The following is a 20,623-nucleotide window of genomic DNA, read 5'->3' as shown; positions in this document are numbered from 1 at the left end:
GGATCAACTATCTTAGGCTATATCAGTTTCTGTCCTTTAGTCACATACCATCTCGTTTTTGTTCTTTGGCAACTGCAGCATACCTTCGAATATTCTCTGGATTGTGTACTACAGTTCATCTTATGAATAAAATATGATGAACATGGATTGTGTTCCAGAGTGTTTGTAAGGTTCGAGTTCTTCTTAAAAATAATAAGCCAGTCTTCTTCAGGTAGTTTCAATCAAGAGAGTTTATTCAGGAACAAAGAAAATCAACACAACAAAACACATACATACACATACACATTCATGATACATACACAAGGCATCAGCTGATGGTATTCTGAGCTGCCCTGACACAGAGATGTCCAAGCAGGCGTGTAGATGTAGTTTTCTGAGCCCTGAAATTACTTTGTACAGCACAGATATACAGCTAGCTTATGTAATTTCCTTGGTCTTATTTCCCTAGCATGATGCATGGTGTAAGACAAAGCACATTAACAGTTAACATCTGCGTTTCTTCTTCACTTCACCGAGGTCAGCAGAAACCCAGATAACAAGAAGTTACACTTAGAACAACTTGATATGATATGAGTTTTGCTCAATTCTCACAGACGGCAAAGCGCCATATCGATGCATCACAAGACTGAACGACAAGGCTGGTGATTGCAAACTGCTGATGTAAACAAGCTATATACAGCTTGATTTTAAGTTCATTGACCCTGTGTTGATTCAGAGCTTACATTAAACACAGGAAAATCACAGAATGTTCAGAGACAGAATTTCAATGATTTCTCACTTCTTTACAATTTAAAGGGGCACATAAAATTATTACAATTTATATAAAACCTTACAAGTTAATAGAGTGACCTTGAGCTGAGCCCCAGGATTAGCTACAGGGATCCAATAGCTCCATAGCAGAGCCTTGCCTTTTTGTCTCTTTAGGCAGGGCTGGATTAACCTATACGCAAATTACACTGTAGCGTAGAACCCCCAGCAGAATTGGGGCTCACACGAGGTCGACGTTTTTGGTACATTTTACAAAACGTGCATGTGGGCGGCCGGGCCCACACACACACACAGGAAGAGAGGAGCACAGAAACTTGCTTTCGGTTCATTTCTTTTATTTTATGACAGCTAGGCATTCCATCTCGATTATAGCATACCTGCTCTGAGTCTCTCACGCAAGCAGCTTCCTGCTAATGTACAATACCAAATGCTCCACACCCTCTACCTCCTAGGAGAGATCCATCCCTAGTCCTAGGGGTCAGACTGCAGGATAAAATGTATGAAACATGGTCAATTTACGCATTCATTTATTTCAGTTTTAGAGCCACTTTAAAAACCTGTCTTGTAAAGGTAAATGTGTATAATGCGGGAGTCTACCATTCTGCAGCTGGCAGGAAGGGTTTAAGTCCATAGGGTTTGTTTCTCTCCCTTTATATACTGTGCGGAAATCATGAAATTAGCCCAATACCGTGATTTTTTCAATATTCTTAAGAAAGAAGATACATTATTTCATAATTCTTTTTATTTCATCCCAAAAAAATCACATTAACTAAACTGTACAGATCTGCTATGTGTCTGTGTGTAATATTCGCCATGCACACAGTGCTGTGTAGTGATTATGTCATGTGACTACAGTATATGCAATCTAGGCGGGAAATTAAAACACTACACACTGTAACCAAGAAAATGGATGTCTCTAAAAAAGTGTCTGCAGCAGATCACGTAAAGCAGTATCCAGCAGGAGTTTTATACAGCGGTGGAGGTAAGCTCTTCTGTATGTCCTGCAACGTTACTGTAGCTCACTACTGAAAATCATCTGTTGACAGGCGTTTAGATTCAAGTATTCACTGAAAGAGAAAGGTGGAAATCCAGAGCAGTACTGTGACTGCTTTACTTACAAAGAAACAAAAAACGGTGACTTCCATGTTCCAAAAGTCCACTGAAAACCCTCAAGCACGGAACACATTCCATTTTGACCTGCCAGAGACGTTTGTTTGCGCAAATATCCCTCTTGAAAAATTGGACAATGTAAATTCTTCAGACTGAGTGTAGCAAATGGTGGAGCGATTCCTTTATCAGCCCAGCTGAGACATGAATACTTACCTAAAGTTGCTGAGTATCACAAGCAGGAGATTATGGAATTGGTAAATTGGTTGCTTGTCAGTGGTCGACCGATGCCCAAGATCAGTATGGGTTACACATTGTATTTGTTTTGCAATGGTCTAAATGGTAAACATGCATCTGACGTAGAACTGAAAGCTTTCCTTGCAGATACACTTTTCCTACAAGCTGTGAATTACAACACCGTTTCACAAGCTATTGTGCATAGGGCCGCCAAAATATTGTCATTTAATCTGGCCCTGACTTTAGGTTGCCAGTTCTACTCAAAACTTCACAGATGAGTCTGCTCCAGAACTGAAGAACAAGACAATAAATGCTTATAAAGAAACAAACAAAAAATCAAAGAATTATTGCAGCTTCATTAGGAATCTGCAGAACAGAAAAAAGCTATACTTGTTCTTCTGATTTGTTTGGGTCCATTCTTGTCACAGGCACAACCTGTGTCGATTTGCAACATCCAGAACAAATATATTTCAGAAAACACAGGTAGGCACTACCTGATACAATGACAGTTATAATTATTATCACAGTTGCCCCAAATGCAGGTGACACAGTGTTCTCCAGAACGGAATGCAGTCCTCTATTCGTTGATAGAGCTGGTGGATCGGTGCTTTGACCTTTGAAAAAAAAAAAAAATTAGTATTTTATTTTAATATTCAGTTTTAGCACAAAAGATAAATAGAGCATACACCATGGAACACCGTAGGGGTAGAATAACTCCATGGAAGTGTGTATATAACAAGCAGAATGTACAGGGATACAAAATTCAAATTGCATTGCGGCCAGGCAATTATTTTGCACTGCTGCCTATGTAAGCTTTAGAGCAATGCAAATTACTCAACATGCACAAATAATGATCCGAAACTATGATAATGAGGGTCTCAATGAGCGCATCGGTCTATTTAGCGGCCGCACTTGCAGCCCAGAGGTGATGGAGTTAGTAGTGCAGAGAGCAGTAGGCGCTGTATGACATTTGTGGAGCTTTCTTTAACCACTAAATCCTGTTTTGTTTGGCTTAAGAGTCAAGGAAAAACAGCAATAGGACCACTAAATTAAACACTGATGTAAGCATAATACCGGTTGAAGATAATATTGCTTGTACCTTTGGAATGCCACTTTCAGTTGTTGCCAAATTCAGTAGACTCACAATGGTTAAACAGTCTGAAGTCACAGGGCTTGCCTTTAACAAGGTACAGTATAACAAAGTCACCTAACAGGACAACAAGATGTTAAGATGGGCTGTCATGGGGACACAATTTCAAATACTGTAACGCAAATAACAGGTCCATGGTCTGGGTCATCCAATGTTGTGACAGAAAGGATATATGCAGGAAACATACATTTCTGGATTGAATGTGCAATCATAGAGTATTAAAAGGCAGATATGTACATGTGACTGACATTGTGGTTGTTGCACATTGCACACATTTACAAATAAGGTAATGGTGGAAACTGGTTTAACCGCCAGCTCAACCGGGCAGTCGAGCATACTTTAACGTCGAAATTAACAATGAAAAAATTGCACGATTTTGCACTGACTGAACTGGCCATCTCTACTAGCTGTTAGAAGTGTATATTCCTTGTTTTGCCTCTAGATGTCACTGCAGCGTCTAATTTTTTAATTTTTTTTTATTTATGTCTGTTTATTTGATTAGCTGAAATAGAGAATAAAGACTGTAAGCTATTGTGGTCTTTCTTCAATTAATGCTTGGTAATTCATATTTTATGTAAAGTATTTGTAATTGTCAACAAAGATTCTAGAACATATCAACACGGACTCGGTAAATAATTGTGGCGCTGGCAAAAACAACTCCCCCCAAAATGTAATTTGCAAACAAAATATGTAATACTGCTTCTCTCCAAAAAAAAAAACATTAATAAACATTAATCACCCGAAAGACAGAGCACAAGTGAATTGCTCAGGGTCACACAATGAGTCAGTGGCTGAGGTAGGATTTGAATCAGGGACCTCCTAATTACAAGGCCGTTTCTTTAACCACTAGACCACACAGCCTCCTATATGTGTATATATAAATGTATAACATACATACATACATACATACATACATACATACATACATACATACATACATACATACATACATACATACATACATACATACATACATACATACATACATACATACATACATACATCCTAAAGCATTATAATGCCACTCAAGCGGGCAATCGAGCATACTTTAACGTCCAAATTAACAATTAGGGCAGCAGTGTGGAGTAGTGGTTAGGGCTCTGGACTCTTGACCAGAGGGTAGTGGGTTCAATCCCCAGTGGGGGACACTGCTGCTGTACCCTTGAGCAAGGTACATTACCTAGAAAAACCCAACTCTATAAATGGGGAATTGTATGTGCAAAAATAATGTGATATCTTGTAACAATTGTAAGTCGCCCTAGATAAGGACGTCTGCTAAAAAAATAAAAATAATAATAATAACAATGACTGAACTGGCCATCTCTACGAGCTGTTAGACGTGCATATTCATTGTTTTGCCGCCAGATGTCACTGCAGCCTCTAATTAAGCTTATTGGAAAGTGATCACATTTCAGGAATTGTAGATGTACGAAAATAACTCCTATTTACTTATTTTTTTCAAAAGCTTCTCCGTAGGTAAGGGGCAATTACTTATTATATATATATATATATATATATATATATATATATATATATATATATATATATATATTAGACATCACAAGGAACAGAAATATATTAATACAATCCAAATGCGTTAAACAACAACAGCATACGAATTAATTAAAAACGTGCTCGACCGCACGGTTGAGCGTGTGGTTTATGGTAAAAGTAGGTATCATAACATAAGGACGGGCTGAAGTAATCAGTAAAAAACAAATCTACAGTATTTTTATTTATTTATTTTCTGTTTATTTGATTAGCTGAAATAGAGAATAAAGACTGTAAGCTATTGTGGTCTTTGTTCAATTAATGCTTGGTAATTCATATTTTATGTAATGTATTTGTATTTGTCAACAAAGAACATACCAACACGGACTCATTAAATAATTATCTTGTGGCACTGGCAAAAACAACTCCCCCCAAAATGTAATTTGCAAACAAAATTAATAATAAAAATATTAATAAAAAGCCAACGTGTAAATGAAGTATTTTTTTGGAGAGAAGTAAAAGCGTGTGCTACCCCTATAAAAATGAACCATGTACTTGTACCACTGTATTTTAGAACAAGGTATAATTATTATTATTATTATTATTATTATTTATTTCTTAGCAGACGCCCTTATCCAGGGCGACTTACAATTGTTACAAGATTTCACATTATACAGATATCACATTATTTTTACATACAATTACCCATTTATACAGTTGGGTTTTTACTGGAGCAATCTAGGTAAAGTACCTTGCTCAAGGGTACAACAGCAGTGTCCCCCACTGGGGATTGAACCCACAACCCTCCGGTCAAGAGTCCAGAGCCCTAACCACTACTCCACACTGCTGCCCTGTTATAATGTATAATGTTATAAAAGTACAATGATACTGTAATACATATATATATATATATACCATCAGTGTACAGTGCTGTCCATAATACCGCGTATATAGTGTAGCTATATACCATTGTATTATTATGGTTGTGCTGCATTATAGTACCATAATAGGTCATTGTACATTGATGGTATGGGATATATACATATATTATACAATATCATTGTACATTAACACTGATACCATAATACCAAAATGACCAAAATCCGGTGGTACATATGATAGAATAGCTGCAAGATTATGTAGTCAGTTTTGTTATATATATATATATATATATATATATATATATATATATATATATATATATATATATATATATATATATATATATATATATATATATATATATATATATATATTTGAGATAGAATAGCTGCTAGTCTATGTAGTCAGTTTTTATGAGAGACTGTGGTCTTCTGAAGGAGAAGCCACTACCACTTAAAAGGTTTCGACTATCGGTTGCCCAGACACTGAAATCGGTCAATAAAGCTCCAGACAGAGTTGGTTGTCCATCAACCTCACCAAAGCTGGGAAAGCCGGAAAAGAAGCACTACCAGAATCCTAGAGCCCCCACGCCAACACCTGATGTACGTTATGACAGCTGCGTTCTCTGTCAGCTTTATGGTCTGGGGACGTCACCGATCAGCCGTCCTGCCACACAGTAGTAGTCAAATGACAAGTGCAACAAGTGGAACGTTTCTGTAATATCATTCTAAAATCTTACAAAGTTGTTGTGAACACACATTTTAAAGCATTGCATGTTTAATTCATTGTATGGTTCTTATGATGTGTGACATCCAAAGTCTCTCCCAATTACCATAAAATGACGCCAAACGGCACAGCACTTAGACGCTTGTTACAAACCCATGTCGTAATACAAAAAGGACAGGGTCAAGTGGAATGGTTTTCAGGAATAAAAGTGCTACTATCATAGAGTGCTGTCTATTTTTCTGTTGTAAACACAGCCATTCTTAAGCGCAATTTAACAACCACACAATTGTGGTTTTGAGTTATTATATGGCTACTTATTATGCCATGTACAGTTTTAATATGCAATACAATATGGTAAAAAAAAAAACAGCAAACAAAGGGTTAACAGTATATTGTGCTCAAAATAGCCCCCCTTTGTAACCCTAATCACCACTTGGCAATACCTTGTTAAATGGAACAATCTGACAGTGCAAAGAAGGTTTCAATGTGTCTAATGGTTTGAATAAATGTAATAGCACATGCTGTGAGTTCAGTGGTCTTCACAATAATTAATTGGGAATAAACTGTAAAAGCCACAAAGGTATACAAAAAGGATGCTTTCAGATGTAATCTTCAAGAGATTCAGGGAGGAATCCCGATGTCACACTTGCTGAGAAGTACTCCCCGCTGAGTTTCAGTGTGCAAAGGGCCTTTGCCTTTTCTCACCAAGCAGGAGATGCTCGACAGAGTTGCAAACATTGCTTGCCATTGAAATCCCTTAAAATTATAATTGATTCTACCTATGAAGAGGTGGACTCCTGCCACAGTGCTTTGAGCTGTTTTCTTCTTTCATTCACAAACCTGTCCTAACAGGCTAGAGGTATGGATTTACAAATTAAAAAAAATTCAGCAAATGTTATGTAATTTTACAATATCTTCTGTAGATACAAATTATAAGGTGGCACTATTAAACAAATCCTGTCAGTATAATTTAAATACAAATAAATAATTAACCAATAATTAAATAAATACATAATAATAATAATAATAATAATAATAATAATAATAATAATAATAATAATAATAATAATAATACAACGTTTTACATTTTTATTGACCATATAACAGAACCGTTGTGTTACGTTTGTTTTACAAGAGTTATGTTCAGAACTGATTGTTTTACTGTCAATATCAATTCAATCTACAAGAACCCTTGGAGTAAATGTAATTTATGTCAGCAATATCCTTATAACAAAATAAGCATAAAGATAAACAGATTTTTCTCAATTATTGCAGTGATTGCAAGAAATAATTGCACACAGCTTTTTATAGTTTTTGCTATTTGGTACTTTTTAATTCAATCCCATAAGTGCATGACTCTAACTAATCCTAGACGAAACTTTGGTCCATCTGGTGTATTATCATGCAAACAATAACTTTAAAAAGAAATGTGGTTAGTATTCTTGTGATGCTTGACCACAATCATTCATTTTCTTGAAAACTGATTAATACATGTGTTCACATTGGGTTTGTTGTTTTTTAAAACAATGGATGAGTTTGCATGCTGTTCACACTAACCTGGAAGCAAATATAATGCCTTTGTTTGGGTGTGATATGGAGTTAATTTGTTTGTTTATTTAGCAGACGCCTTTATCCAAGGCGACTTACAGAGACTAGGGTGTGTGAACTATGCATCAGCTGCAGAGTCACTTACAATTACATCTCATCCGAAAGACGGAGCACAAGGAGGTTAAGTGACTTGCTCAGGGTCACACAATGAGTCAGTGGCTGAGGTGGGATTTGAACCGGGGACCTCCTGGTTACAAGCCCTTTTCTTTAACCACTGGACCTCACATTGTAATTTGCAAATTAACTTGCAAATTATTATTATCATTTTTTTTTGTTGATTAATGGATTGGATATTTACACTATCTGCAAAGCATCTTGGTTTCGTTTTAAGACTGCAGTGATAGCGGGATTGTTCTGTCTTTTGTCAGCAATATTTTTGCACTATTGAAGCTAGGCTGAACACTGGAAGAAAGTACAGGAGCTGGTGGGAGAGCTTTCTCTTTATCAAGTTCTGCCTGGATTTTGGTGTCCAACCAACTTTCTAAAAGTGTTCCTGTTTCTTTGATAGTCCACATGGTTCCTTTGACTTTTTTTTTTTTTACTGAACTTTATAGTTTTACTTTTTGCAAAATACCAGACACAAGACCAGCTGAAAAAAAATAACCAAGAAACTTCACTTCATCTTCCTCATCTGGTGTAGCTACTGAACTGTACTGTATGGTGGGGTTGCTTTGTGCAAACAAATTGAGTTCCCTTGATGTTCACATTGAAATGCAGCAAGCGAACCAAACTCATTCGTCAAATGAACTGAGGCTACCTCTTCAGGTTCAGCTCACACTAAACTCCAAACAAAGTGAGCCATACAGTGTTTGGAACCAATTCCCCTTGTGAACACAGCCTTCAAGAGTAAGTAGCGGGGTTCCGAAAAATATAGTGTTATACATCCCCACATGTTGCTACAACTGTTTAAATAACATACCTGTCAATTTCTTTTTTCATTGTTAACACCATGACAAACTCAAAGCTCTTTTCAAAATGGCCACTCTAGTGCACTGGGATTTGAGGTCTGTCCAAAATTACTGCAGGAAAAGCACTAGAGCGGCCATTTTGAAAATAGCTTTGAATCAGTTTAAAGTTATAAGTGTAGAAAGTTGTCAGGATGTTAACAATCGTGGGGATGTATAACGCTAGATTTTTCCAGAACCCTGCTTACTCTTTAATGTCAGGCTTATGCAGGAACAAATCTTGCATCTATTAAATTGTCAATTGAAAAAAAAAACTGTTGCATTTACTCTAACTTTGACAGCAAATGTATGTTGTGAGCAGTAAACTCGACCACTAATATAATTCTGTTCCCTTGTAAATATCCATTACAGGCAGAAAGCCATTCTCTTTTCTCAAATCTCATTTTGTAAACTCCTTGATTACGTGCAGTCAGTTTGCTGACTTGGCAGCTAATGAGACTAGCAGTATTCAAAATCCTTTGGCAATCCTGTAGAGTAAATAAAAAGATTGGCAGTTGAGAACCATGACAGTTGTTGTTAAAGTATGCCTTTAGCTGCTAGTCTCTGCAGTCTGGATGTTGATTTATATTTCAGTAAAGCACAATGCTTTGCTAAACATTATTTATGAAACATCTGCACTACTTACAGTGCAGAGACAATTGAATCATGAAGGCAAGTTATAGACAACTGTTGCCAAATATATCAGATGCCAAGTCTGCATTTTTTACATCTATCATGTAAAAGTCCATGCTAGCAAAACATTAAAAAGTGATATTAAAACATAAGATGTATTTTATAAAACCATATTTATTTCAATCATTGTTTGGAATTGTGTTCTCAATTAGAACATCATGAGGACTTTAAATAATTGCTATAAGTACACATTCCATGAAATCATTAGTTCTGGGACGAACATGGAAATTTTATGCTCTGATATCCGTTCAAGAGTCAGACAAGTATTCAGATATGCATTCATTTGCAAAACCTTATCAAAGGCATTATATGTAACACTGTATTAAAGTTGAAAAATATCCCAAAAGTAAGAATAGGTTGTGAAGGCCTTACTTTATCCTTGTGAATTAACTACAAAACAAAGGCTGCCATACCGTTACCGTTACTGTTACTGTTACCCACAATACAGGTCACCAAACTCCCTCCACCACACAAAGGATTTCTCCTCCTTTCATACAGCACTCAGTTCTCTAATTGGAGAACAGCCACAACTGTGATTGTTGGCAGGAACAGATTTAACCCCATCCCTGCCAGCCTTACGCACTATTCACACCAGCAGGGCTTCTGCCCTGCCACACTGTCATTGTCATGTCTGCACAATAAACAAAGTGTCAATAGACTCATTTGCATAAAGTAATAACAACTTCTAACTTGAACAAACACTTTAAATAAAATATATGTGGAAAAGAGGGCATTGTACAATGAAAAAAACAACATTTACTCACCATTTTATCTTTTAGCACATTCCACATAACAAAAACTAGACCAGAAGATTTCATCAAAACTTTCATCACTACACAAGACATTATTATTATTATTATTATTTTGTATATTTAGAAATCCCACAGACAGCTTTTTCTCCACGTACATATTTCTAATTTCTATCAATTCTGCATGCAATGACGGCAATCTTCACCTTTGCTCACACAGAACTGCTACAGTATCTAACCAGTTCCAAAATGCCTCTATAATCAGTGCAATTTAGTCATCCTGAAATTGAACATTCTTTCTTCTCCAGCCGTATATATGGTTAAATGCTTTGAATGTCTTTAATAATGTATCTATTTTTAAGGACCCTATTCTCACTTGGTTTACGTGCTACTAACACATCCTCGGCACAGATTCAGAGCTGCATGTCTGGAGGAATTTATTTAGACATTTATTTATTTATTTCAATTATTTATTTATTTATTCATTTATTTTTCATCTTGGCCTAAAATATCCTCCATAAGCGCGTAAGTAAATTATGTTAAGTGCTGAGATAGGCTCTTGAGTCAGAATATGCCCCTAAATGAATGAAAATATCACCAGTTCATCTCATTCAGAAGGAGAAGTAGGACATCAGAACCTTTTGTTTTTCAATACATTCCCTTGGGTTATTGCCAGGTTCTGTTTGCATTAGTCCATTGTTTTCGACAAAGAGAAAAACAATATTGAATGTAAGTATTTTAGCAAGAAACAACTTGCCTTTAGGAACAGTTAAATTACCAATCTGAGTTGTTTCTAACTATTTTTGCTTTGTTGCAGTTAGAGCAACTTGGTACAGTTCTGAAATGTCTTAAATAATGTACACTTATTGTTATTTAGAGTCACTGTATATCATTTTCAGTTTCAGTCATCACATCTTTCTGACTTTTTAAAGCTCTCAGAATCAAGTGTTACCTCCAGATATACCAGTAGCCTGTTCCCCTGCAACACTGTCCAGATTGGATGTAAGAAATACTGTACATCAGTATGAAATAGCACTGTGATAGGGCACAAGCCTTTGTATATATTGCTGTTGTTCCAGTTTGGCAGAGATAGGGTTAATTCCATCCCTCCTAAATACGTGTGCAGACTGTGGCTGGGACTTAATTGAATAATTAACAAATTAAGCCCAGTCCTGCGACCTGCGCTGCCTCGGCCAGACAGCCCTGTTCTATGACCTGCGCTGCCTCGGCCGGAGAGCCCCGTTCTGTGACCTGCGCTGCCTCGGCCGTACAGCCCCGTTCTGTGACCTGCACTGCCTCGGCCGGAGAGCCCCGTTCTGTGACCTGCGCTGCCTCCGCCGGAGAGCCCCGTTCTGTGACCTGCGCTGCCTCGGCCAGACAGCCCTGTTCTATGACCTGCGCTGCCTCGGCCGGAGAGCCCTGTTCTGTGACCTGCACTGCCTCGGCCGGAGAGCCCCGTTCTGTGACCTGCACTGCCTCGGCCGGAGAGCCCCGTTCTGTGACCTGCACTGCCTCGGCCGGAGAGCCCCGTTCTGTGACCTGCGCTGCCTCCGCCGGAGAGCCCCGTTCTGTGACCTGCGCTGCCTCCGCCGGACAGCCACGTTCTGTGACCTGCGCTGCCTCCGCCGGAGAGCCACGTTCTGTGACCTGCGCTGCCTCCGCCGGAGAGCCCCGTTCTGTGACCTGCGCTGCCTCCGCCGGAGAGCCACGTTCTGTGACCTGCGCTGCCTCCGCCGGAGAGCCACGTTCTGTGACCTGCGCTGCCTCCGCCGGAGAGCCACGTTCTGTGACCTGCGCTGCCTCCGCCGGACAGCCACGTTCTGTGACCTGCGCTGCCTCCGCCGGAGAGCCCAGTTCTGTGACCTGCGCTGCCTCCGCCGGAGAGCCCCGTTCTGTGACCTGCGCTGCCTCCGCCGGAGAGCCACGTTCTGTGACCTGCGCTGCCTCGGCCGTACAGCCCCGTTCTGTGACCTGCGCTGCCTCCACCGGAGAGCCACGTTCTGTGACCTGCGCTGCCTCCGCCGGAGAGCCCCGTTCTGTGACCTGCGCTGCCTCCACCGGAGAGCCACGTTCTGTGACCTGCGCTGCCTCCACCGGAGAGCCCCGTTCTGTGACCTGCGCTGCCTCCACCGGAGAGCCACGTTCTGTGACCTGCGCTGCCTCCGCCGGAGAGCCCCGTTCTGTGACCTGCGCTGCCTCCACCGGAGAGCCACGTTCTGTGACCTGCGCTGCCTCGGCCGGAGAGCCTCGTTCTGTGACCTGCGCTGCCTCCGCCGGAGAGCCCAGTTCTGTGACCTGCGCTGCCTCGGCCGGAGAGCCTCGTTCTGTGACCTGCGCTGCCTCCGCCGGAGAGCCCAGTTCTGTGACCTGCGCTGCCTCCGCCGGAGAGCCTCGTTCTGTGACCTGCGCTGCCTCCACCAGAGAGCCCCGTTCTGTGACCTGCGCTGCCTCGGCCGGAGAGCCCCGTTCTGTGACCTGCGCTGCCTCCGCCGGAGAGCCTCGTTCTGTGACCTGCACTGCCTCCGCCGGAGAGCCCCGTTCTGTGACCTGCGCTGCCTCCGCCGGAGAGCCCCGTTCTGTGACCTGCGCTGCCTCCGCCGGAGAGCCTCGTTCTGTGACCTGCACTGCCTCCGCCGGAGAGCCCCGTTCTGTGACCTGCGCTGCCTCCGCCGGAGAGCCCCGTTCTGTGACCTGCGCTGCCTCGGCCGGAGAGCCCCGTTCTGTGACCTGCGCTGCCTCCGCCAGAGAGCCTCGTTCTGTGACCTGCACTGCCTCCGCCGGAGAGCCCCGTTCTGTGACCTGCGCTGCCTCGGCCGGAGAGCCCCGTTCTGTGACCTGCGCTGCCTCCGCCGGAGAGCCTCGTTCTGTGACCTGCACTGCCTCCGCCGGAGAGCCCCGTTCTGTGACCTGCGCTGCCTCCGCCGGAGAGCCCCGTTCTGTGACCTGCGCTGCCTCGGCCGGAGAGCCCCGTTCTGTGACCTGCGCTGCCTCCGCCGGAGAGCCTCGTTCTGTGACCTGCACTGCCTCCGCCGGAGAGCCCCGTTCTGTGACCTGCGCTGCCTCGGCCGGAGAGCCCCGTTCTGTGACCTGCGCTGCCTCCGCCGGAGAGCCTCGTTCTGTGACCTGCACTGCCTCCGCCGGAGAGCCCCGTTCTGTGACCTGCGCTGCCTCCGCCGGAGAGCCCCGTTCTGTGACCTGCGCTGCCTCGGCCGGAGAGCCCCGTTCTGTGACCTGCGCTGCCTCCGCCGGAGAGCCTCGTTCTGTGACCTGCACTGCCTCCGCCGGAGAGCCCCGTTCTGTGACCTGCGCTGCCTCCGCCGGAGAGCCCCGTTCTGTGACCTGCGCTGCCTCGGCCGGAGAGCCTCGTTCTGTGACCTGCGCTGCCTCCGCCGGAGAGCCTCGTTCTATGACCTGCACTGCCTAGTGTGTAATGTAATAAAGATATCAGCCAATTACTGTCCTAATTATAAATTAGTCTTCATTGCTGTCTTGATTTCGTTTGCCATTTACGTGAAACACTTCTCCCTTTCATTCAATTCATCTGCCAGAGACTGAACAAGTAAAGAATGGTACTAGATTGCATTAACATAATCTAAAAAGGTCTATATTTAAATTCTGATTTCTGAACCATATCAATCCCTTGCTCATTTGTCAACAAAATAAGCTGCACAGTTCTTCCACCTCTGATGCAATTGGTTACCAGAACAACTAACAACCCATGATCAAAAAAAACAACAACTTATTATTCTTACGTTACTAAGCAGTAATTTTGCACCATGATAGACAAAGTGTTACATTTTTTATTACAGCATATTTAAAAACAGACTAGCTTTTCCTGTTAATTCCAGCTCAGTACACTTTTCCATCTAGGTCCTTTGTGTAACAGATGTCACAATTTACAGAAAGGGGTTGCACACAAATATCTTACTAATAGTGTGTGGTGACAGATACAAAGCTGGATTTTAAATGTTGTTGCAGTAGCGCAATGTCTATTTTACTTTACAATTCTGAACTCAGAGCATCTGTAAAAATGGGCACATTTGTAAAAAAAAAAAAAACGTGTGATGGGGCTTAAAATGTGTTTTTATCAAAACTTTGATAACAAAACGAGACAGGGGGCAGTTTCAGGTAAGAATAAAAAACTTGTGTTCATTAAGAAATGTTAAAAACGATTAAACAATGTTTTGGCACTTTCTACACATATATCAACTGTGCTTGTTTAGTAGGCTACTATTCAGTCTGTATAGTAACTTTTGTGCTGTAGGTCTTTGTTGAAATCTTAACCACATTAAAATGTCATCTTCTTCTGTAATATAAATAATGGTGGGCCATTTTGTTGCATTAGTGTAATTGCATACAGCAGAGCACAGCAAACATCACACACTAGACATTAGCAATAGGGACTGCTCCCAACACTGATCAGCAGCACTTTTTCCAGGCATTGTACTGTTTGCTAGTATGCTACTGTTGGGTTAAATTATCCCAATAGTATAAATAGTTCAGTTAGAGAATGAAAGAAAGAGTGAAAAGACAAACTCCTGGTGCCCATTAATAAAGGTGGCCTCTAGCTAATTAAGCCTAACACCGTCTGTGGAGTATATGGAGTATATTGAATTAAAAAAAGAATGCACTTAAGTTATTTCACCTTCAGTGGTGCAATACATCAACCTTCTAACAACATGAACACACCACATCATTACCAAAGTGGCAGAAGCCTATAAACACATGTACTGTCTTGTCATTCTGAAGATCATTACGTTTTAAGGTGAGCTATAGCTACAAGCTGTTGAGCACAGTTGAACTGTTTTAGTAAATGAAATGTTCTTGAGAGGAAGGGGTCATTTCTAGTGCTGGAAGTGGTTGCAATAAACTCTCACTAGTTTAGTCAAAACCATTCTATCATGCTCCTTTGTTACATTCTGATAAAATGTATGTAACACAAAACAAACACTGCACAAGGCATTTTGTTAGGGCATACATTAAGATTACAATCAGTAATCCTATCAGATTGCTAACATAAACAGAGATGAACAAGTAAGTGAGGAATTGAAGGCTGTATAGAATTATTATATTTTTAAAAGAAAATACATTGAACATATACAGAGTGAATTCTATGGGCACTGAATGGTCACATTGTGTATAAATAGTTAAAATAAAATTATACGAAAAAAATGTGTCTTGTACCTACAAAGGGTGTTTCCTTTCTTTTCTTTTCTCAACAGAACGCTTAAGTGTGGTGGTTGACATTATGCGTCTTGGCAGTGATCATGTAAAACACTTTTTACAATACTGGTTAACCCTAATAACGTTGCAATGTAAAGAGTATAGGACGTCTGAAATAGTGCAGGTACTGTTTGAAACCAGTTGTCCAAATGCTCTTTAAATGAACTGTTCCTGTACAGACGCACATTTTTGATAATATAAACACATCAACGTTGTTTGTAAATTGAAAAGTATCTTACCTTTAACACAAGCCAAAGTTACAAAGGCTAGAAGAATATCTGCAGTAACACTGTTTCCTGGCATCTTTGTTGAAAAATACCCTAGAATAATAATAATAATAATAATAATAATAATAATAATAATAATAATAATAATAATAATAATACACCCGTTCTGAAGTTTCAGTAAACCATTTGTATTGCAATCAAATACATATTCCTATATATAGTTTATATTTCATCCCTTTTAATTTTTTCAGGAACAGTTATCTGCTACCCTACATCATTACATTCATTTTCTTGTTAAATGCAGAAACATATCTTACCTGGCGGTCGTGCAGGTACCGTAGACTGATTAGTTTCGTAGAAACTTAGCTTACAAATATTCCATACACATTTCGTCCAAAGTTAATTGCATTGGCTGCGAGCTGTATCTACAGATATCCTTTTCAATTTATTTGTTTATTTATTTATTTATGGTTTGTTTCAGCGAATGTGCATGAGTGGGAGTGAGGAATTACAATCAAAGCAGAGCAAACTGCAGCAAGCGCCCGCTCACACAGCAGGGTTCCTTACACTTCCAAGAATAAATCACGTCACGTTCGACACTCAACTCTTTTTTTGCCGCACCAATGATTTACATTGGTTTATTCTTAATGTATTTTTCTTCTATAATAGAAAGCGAGAGAACGCCAGCCGCGATTTCAAGGCATTGTGAAGATACAGTATTTGTATTTGGCTGCAGTGAGACGTTTATTAAATGTGTTTATGTTCACCTTACTGTAAAGCTTAGGCCCATTAGCAATATGTATATATATATACAGTATATATATACAGTATATATATTTTATAGTTGACCAGTAAAGATAGTTGGTATACGAGTACTATAATAAAATAAAGACCTATAGTTTAATGGTACTAAACAGCTAATTTTAAAAACGTCTTCCTGGTTTTGTCATTTCACAGTGCACCTTCAGTAGTGACATACACCCTCCGAAACAAGCCTCACTCTTGATATCATCCAACCTTGACACCTCTGCTGAGCACCTACATTCCAGGCATTCTACATTAACTAACAGTCACATTTGAAATGCTGTTACAGCCCTAACCACAAGTATCACTTAATCACCGTTGAAACCAATAATTAAGCTTCTTCAGCCTTCAAAAAAGTACGGAAGCTCATATATATATATATATATATATATATATATATATATATATATATATATATATATATATATATATATATATATATATATATATATGTTAAATACATTTACTGAACATTAGCCACTAATTAATATGTCAAAGACCAACATACACAATTGCTGGTATTAAAAATGTAATATAACTATTTAAAAAATATATTCATTGATTGAAAACCTTTACCCAGTAACTATGTAACACTGTAATTTCAAACATCTCTTAATAGAAGAGTGTTTTGGAAACACAGCAGATGGTGTGGTAGGGCAGAATACCGTGTGTTTGTATAAATTTAAGTTTCGCAGGGAGGGGGTTAATTTGGGCTGGGACTTGATTGAATAATTGATTGTCAATCAAGTCCCAGTCACGTTTTGTTAAAGTATTTATAGTGTTTTGTGTCAACCTTTTTGTTTTTCATGTTTGTTTTGTGTTTTGCTAAATGAAAGTGTGCAAACAGCATTTTAAACTGCAGCTCTCTGTCTCTGAGTCTCCCTCCTGCCTGTAACAGCCTTGGCCGTGACTCTATCCTGCTGCACACACAATCAGAAAGGACACAAATTCAATTACTCAACACATCATATCGTGCATGCCTGAAGGATATGATTTATGAAAAAATATTTCCCGTTTTCCATTTTAAAGAAATAGGCCTACTAGAAGCAAAATTTTGTTTTAATTAACATTTTTATGTGGTAAGAGATTAGTCAAGCTTGAATTACATTTTGTTAAAAAACAAAATTAAATCCCACCGGAAGATTCTCTATGCCTACAACATGGAAAACAACTGTCTCTTGTCCCTTACAGATAATACTAATGATTCATAACTACTTTATGAAAGGAATGTAATCTGTTTATACAGTGTCTACAGCATATTAGTACCTGTGTTTGTTCCATTACAGGCCCCTGTGTGTTTCACACATTATTTTTTTTTTGTTTACAGATACCAAAAAAATGTTTCTCAAATGACTGTCTGACAAACAAGTATGGAGGGGATTAGTGATGTTCTGTGTGAAACTGCAATGTTTCCTTTCTTTATAAAGGACTAACATCAAACATCCTCAAGCCAGAGTACTAGTTTTCATGCAAACAAACCCCAAAAGGTTACAGCTACCAGTACACTAACTTACATATAAAAAAAGCAATTCATGTTACCCTGTACAAAATACACTGAAATGGATGATGTTTGGTGCTCTCCCAGCACCCAAAATCTAACACAGGATTAATCTAAAGTCATTTAGAAAGTGCTTTTCATCAAGTCTCCGATGACCCAGGGCAGGTTTTTGATTTTACTATAGATGGACCTGTTGTGTATCCAGTTAAAAGTCACACACTGTTTCTTCTGTGCAATGGTACTTTCTTGCAACAACTGTTGATGATAACTTAATATATACATTCATAAACGTTGTCTCTGCTATACATCCTGCTTCGTTCAGCTACGCAACTAACTTTGTGGGCTCACAACAAGAACTTATATAACCTCAGTTATTAACATGTGTAGAGCACATGCACACCAGTCACAAAATAATTAGCATAACAAGCAATTAGTAACGATGTGCAACTCACACGCTGTACACGTGCACAGCGATCCCAACTACTGTATTTGGTTTTTTGCACCAAGCTAGGCTGCAATGCAACAGGACCCATATACAGTCAGCACTCACTTTTCCGACCCTGTACAATTTTGACTTCAGTGATGGTTAAACGAGTGTGACGCATATCTGATTATTTCATTTTGGTCCTTTCCAACCCTTGTTCATTTCTTCAGGGAACACAAACAAGATACAATGTCAAAAATACATAACTGAAAGGACTGTGTTTTAAAATAAGTAGGCTTCTATTTAGATGTACTGTATTGGTTTTGTTGGCGCAGCACTGTATTTTCAACAGAAGTATTTTAATTCAGAATGATATGATTCTGAAAATATCACTTGCCAAAAGAGACGACTGTGGACACTTGGACTGTAATACAGTACAGACGTTTAAATCCGGTACGTATTGTAGCAGTATGTAAAATTCCCCATTAATGACCCAACAGCAAAATGAAATCAAAATGATACCCATGCACAGAACTGCATAAAACATAAAAAGTAATGCAATTTATCAAAAGATTAAAAAAAAAAAAAACATTTTCCAGAATTAAAACAGTATCCAAGGTCAGTATTCAAAATTGCAGAATATAGTTCTCGATAAGGCCCTAATGCCACAGTTCACTTGCAAATGAAAATGCACAAAAGCAACTAAAGATCACGGATTAAAAAAAAAAAATGCATCTCAGTATCTGAGACTGTTTAATGATTAACTTTTTTGCTGCATTTTCGTCATGTGAAATTGGAGGAAGCACTACAAGAAAAATAAAAAAAAAACGCAGGCTGTGACGGATAAACAAGTACATTGTAACACGGGGGGAGTTTCCATGTGTGTGTTCGGGGACGTCAGAGACGGGAGAATCACCACCAATCAGGACTTGCCACGCGAGTGGTACCTAGTTGCAACTTGTTGGCCAAACCAAGGGACAAGATGTTGCAACCATCAGGGGATGGAGAGCAGGAAGCAGTGTCTGCTTGGGATTGGTGGCTGGTGCACTGGGGGCGTGCCCCGGATGCAGGAATAAGAAACGGGCTGCTGCTGCTGGAGTAAGAAGAAGAGAGAGACAGGAGAGAGACAAAGAAACAGCCAAGGAGAGTCAAAGAAAAGCGGTACTGAAAAAGGAACCAGACTGCACAGTTGGCTGTAGCACACGGCCAAAACAGTGTGCTGTGGACTTTCTTTTCAATTCTTTCGTTATTTGTCACAGTCTGAGTAACACTGCGCTGCTCAGCTGTAAGTATACCACTGGCTGGTAAAGCAGTACGATTTTACCTGCCAGTGTAGTCCCAGCTTAATAAACCGTGAATTTGAGAACCTGCAAATCCTGAGTGAGCCTCCTTCATTTCCACGCAACGCTACAATATGTTTATAACTTATTGATACTATGCCAAAAATGTGCATAATAAGGAATTCTGCCTTGTTGATCTGTTCTTTGTATCTGTTGCATAAAAAGTCTCCAGGTCATTGTACTAAATATCTATGGAAGTACATTTCAAACAATGAAAATGATATTCAGGCACACATTGAAATCATACAATAAAAACATAATATTATTCCCCTAAGTAAATTATTTTTGAAGATACAGATGGTAACTTATCGTGGTTGTTTTTATATATTTTTTTATGATTTATCCGTAAGGTGGTACAAGTAAGAATAACCGGGATTTGAAATAGACTGTTTTTCTTTCAGGTTCAGAAACAAATTGACACATGAGCTACAAAGACTGTTGCCATGACATTCAGAAAAGGCTTACTGACTGAAGTGTTTTAAAATATACAATGTGCAGAGCCTTAGACCTGCCATAAGATCATTCATGACTTTAATGCAACTGTGACACAGGGTACGTTGCCAAGGTTGCTTTGCATTCAAACAAAGAGAACAAAGAGTGGCATTTCCCTGTTCAAAATATATGGCAGACTTTAGAAGAAGTCGTTGTTTTAAAAGAATTGGTTTAAGGTCTTAATTTTCAGATGTGATGCCTGTGTTTACTTTGGTGCAAAGAACATGTGAAAATTCCAAGAATGTTAACCAGGGAATTGA

The 20,623-nt window shown here is 39.6% G+C and overlaps 1 long non-coding RNA gene across 1 annotated transcript; it reads right to left on the bottom strand.

The window, feature by feature from the left end:
* Positions 1-219: 219 nt before the first annotated feature.
* Positions 220-16,327, bottom strand: LOC117406511 (uncharacterized). Its single transcript, XR_004544968.3, has 3 exons — positions 16,123-16,327; positions 15,818-15,898; positions 220-2,726 (listed from the first exon to the last, which is right to left on the bottom strand). It is a non-coding gene; the product is annotated as an uncharacterized LOC117406511 (long non-coding RNA).
* Between the last annotated feature and the right edge of the window lie 4,296 nt (positions 16,328-20,623).

Source organism: Acipenser ruthenus, chromosome 8 (genome assembly GCF_902713425.1).
Source record: "Acipenser ruthenus chromosome 8, fAciRut3.2 maternal haplotype, whole genome shotgun sequence".
Taxonomy (NCBI): domain Eukaryota; kingdom Metazoa; phylum Chordata; class Actinopteri; order Acipenseriformes; family Acipenseridae; genus Acipenser; species Acipenser ruthenus.
Note: the sequence above shows the minus strand (reverse complement) of the source record. Positions and strands in the feature narration are given on the sequence as shown.